General features: G+C 32.3%; 1 non-coding gene across 1 annotated transcript; it reads right to left on the reverse strand.

Moving 5' to 3' along the window:
• Positions 1-2,865: 2,865 nt before the first annotated feature.
• LOC133865138 (small nucleolar RNA snoR135) lies at positions 2,866-3,012 on the reverse strand. Its single transcript, XR_009899663.1, has one exon. It is a non-coding gene; the product is annotated as a small nucleolar RNA snoR135 (small nucleolar RNA).
• Positions 3,013-3,530: the final 518 nt, after the last annotated feature.

Consider the following 3,530-nt stretch of genomic DNA (forward strand, 5'->3'; position numbering starts at 1 on the left):
TTGTATGTGTATATATATATATATATATATAGCAGAATCGGTAGTAATATATGTATATGTATATATAACAGAACCAGAAAAATGATGTATTTATGCTGTGATATAAATTGAACCTGTTTGCTGGCGGACCGTGTAAAGTGTGAATGGATTATAGATGTGTGTTGTGGACATATATATAAAGTGCTGAAACAGAAAAATAAAAGGGTGAAAACAGAAGAAATAAAAAGTGTGTGTGTTGTCATGCATGCAGTGGAATCCGTGTGTGTGTACAGGTGGGTGTTTAAGTGTAAGGTGCTATATGCGTGCTGTATTTTAGGTAAACAGGTGCTGTGCTTTCATGATAAACGTGTACAAATATAGTGGAGGTATAAAATATATATATAAATCCATTTAGAGGTGAAAAACCGTGTGAGAACATGTGTAAAAAATGTGTGGGTTTAAGTGCTCATGCTGATGCTGTTTAATAAAAAGTGTGTGAGTGTGTTTTTGCCATCAAAGAAAAGTGAACGTGTGTGAAAGTGAAGGGCAGATCTGTAATTCAGATTAGTGTACAGAAACCAATAGAAAAACAGTGAAGGAAAATAGAAGGAGACTAAGAGAAACACATGGGTAAAAACAAAGAATTGCTTATTGGTAGGTTGCTATTCGGATTTGTGCAGAAAAGTGGGATAAAATCTGTATCGAAAGGGAGTAAAATATACAAACAGTGGCAGTAGGGTATTAAGGGAATTAACCAAAATGAGAAGCCACCGGATTGCCTAACTAAGCACTAAAAATAATAATAAAGTTGGATATGTATATGTATATTCTTGACACAAGTGTATGTAAATATATGTATGTATATTGTTTCTATTTTGTGTACATATATATGTAAGTATGATACACAATATATATATATATATATATTGTAGTGTCAAATACAAGAAATTATAGGTTCCAAATATAGTGCTAAAAAGAAAGGTATATATGTTAGTTTAAAATACTAAATACTATTATCAAAGTATTATAATTAATATGTACACACACACACACACACACACACACACACACGAGATATGAACGAGCTAACGAATCGAACTAGCGAGCCGGGCAAGCGATCCAGTCGAACTTTAAACAAGCTGAGCTCGTGAGCTCCTATCGAGTTTTGTTGAGCGAGTCGAGTATGTATCACTTACTAAACGAGCGGGTTTCTACAGTAACGAGTGAATTTCTACAATATCGAGCTCGAGTTTGGATCGTGCTAAACCGAGCAGGTATTGAGCGAGTTGTCGAACGGACTGGTTTATTTACATCCCTAGTAGTGGGTATGAGAAGATTTAAGGTCGGATCTAGCGTTTTGCATTTAATTTGTTATTCTTGGTACATGCTCATTTGTCACTCTCTTATTGGAAGGCACAAAAGTCTTATTTGTGCCAAGACCACTATAAGTCACTCTCTTTGATAAAATATGGGATTGAGAAATGCTTGGTTGTACACTCTTATTCCACGCCTATCCTATCAACCCATTGAACGAGGTAATGACCAGCTTTCAGTAGGATTAGGATTCTTTACAATTTTTTTTAAATTGTAAATTCTCAAATTATGTTAATTTAGGTCGTTTAATGTATCGAACGATATGAAAAATGCTATACATTAAAAATGTGACATGTTAACAATGAGAATTGAGTATATCCTTATTAGGTTCTCAAACTTAAAGAGATGAAAATGCGAGTGGATAATAACTGCCCACATCCACAGATATTCGCACATACGAATACGGTTAATAAAGTCCACATATGCAAATATAGATAATAGTTTTAAGATATGTGAATACGGTCTGCATCTACATTTCCTTTTGATAATATATATAAAACGTCAATTGTAATATTATTGAATTTCACTATTAGAAAACACTTCTAATTTGTTATAATTTCATTGCCTTATATGTTGTTCCTTCATTATTATTACTTATAATTAATACTTTTTTTTTTTTTTAAAGTATTATTTCCTCTCACCAATTATAGATAGATAATGTAAGAAGCTAACTAATATATGATATGAAAATTATATTACAAAACAATTAACAAGTATGATTTCAATAACTATAGATAATGCCTATTTGTATTTACTAGAAGTAAGAATTACAACTTCGAGCCATGTTAATTACTTCACAAGCGAATAGCAAATAACAACCACGTTGAATAACCGCAAAAATGCAAATAGTAATTTATGATGTAAATAGTTAACCACATTACGTGAATATAGTTGTTACTGGAGAAAACAATTGTTACTGGAGTGATGTTTTCTGGTGTTGTATTTTCTGTTTTGTTTGTTGAGAGGCTTATGTGTAAGGGCCAGTGTTATTGCTTTGTTTGCTCTGTAAAGTTCTTAGTCATTAAACAAAAAAAAATAAAAAATAAAAAAAAAATTATCATCATCCGCATTTTCAAACTTACTTGAAATCACGATCGAATTCTGTCACTTAAAAATTAGAAACCAACCTTCGATTTTTAATTAGAAAAAAATGCTAAATAAATTCATGCGGTTTGGCAAATAAATTTTCGTGAATTCAAAATGAACTCATAAATCTATATGATATGTCTCTAATAAAATGATCCCTCCTTACAAATTTCGACAACGTATCTCATAAAACCTGTACATATCTCAGATCCATAGGTCGTAAGAAGTACTTTCAAGATGATATTGATTACAATACACTTAATCATCAAAAACCCTTTTTTTTTTTTTTTTTAAAGAAAAATATGTAATTTCTAACCAAAAAAATTTATTTGAAAAGAAGTACAATGGTAAAAGAAATACTAGATTTATCAGCACAACCAATCAAGAATTAAAAAAATAAAAATAAAAAACACGCAAGGAAATGGGAGATGTGGGGAAGATGATTGTTGTGAATTTCAACGGGTGAAAGGAAACACAACTGCCCACCTTCCCCAGATCGATCTCGCAGGGAACTCTTTCGGAAACATAGTGCACTGATTGTAGCACAACGCCGATACACACAATCCCTGCTTTAACATGATCTAAGCCTTTATTTAAAAATAAAATTTTAAAAAAAACAAATTAAACAGAAGAGAGAAAGAAACTAGAGAGACAGCTACGGGCTTCGGAGACTAATGGTGAGTGAGTATATATATATAGGGGAGGGAGAAGGTGCCGATTAGGGTTTCGTGGGTTGCGGATTCTGGGTGTAATTACTAAAGTACCATTTGAGAAACGGGTCATGGGTTGGGCGTGGAGTGTGGGCTCCTTTTTGTCGGACCGGGCAGCGTGTTGAATGGATTGGGCTTTATCCACTACCGTCTTTCTTTTATTTATTCAAAGAGATAAACACAAAAACCAAAAAAAAAAAAGAAAAACCTGTGCTTATTAGTTCTTACACATAAGCCAGTCTAGGTCTTTAATAGACTATATATATATATATATATATATATATATTAAAAAAACTTGGAATGTAATTAGTTATTGTTTTAAAAAGAAATAAATACATCAAGAGTTAGGCGAAGAAAGCATGTGGTGGAGGTCACGTTTTT

Source organism: Alnus glutinosa, chromosome 3 (assembly GCF_958979055.1).
Source record: "Alnus glutinosa chromosome 3, dhAlnGlut1.1, whole genome shotgun sequence".
NCBI lineage: Eukaryota > Viridiplantae > Streptophyta > Magnoliopsida > Fagales > Betulaceae > Alnus > Alnus glutinosa.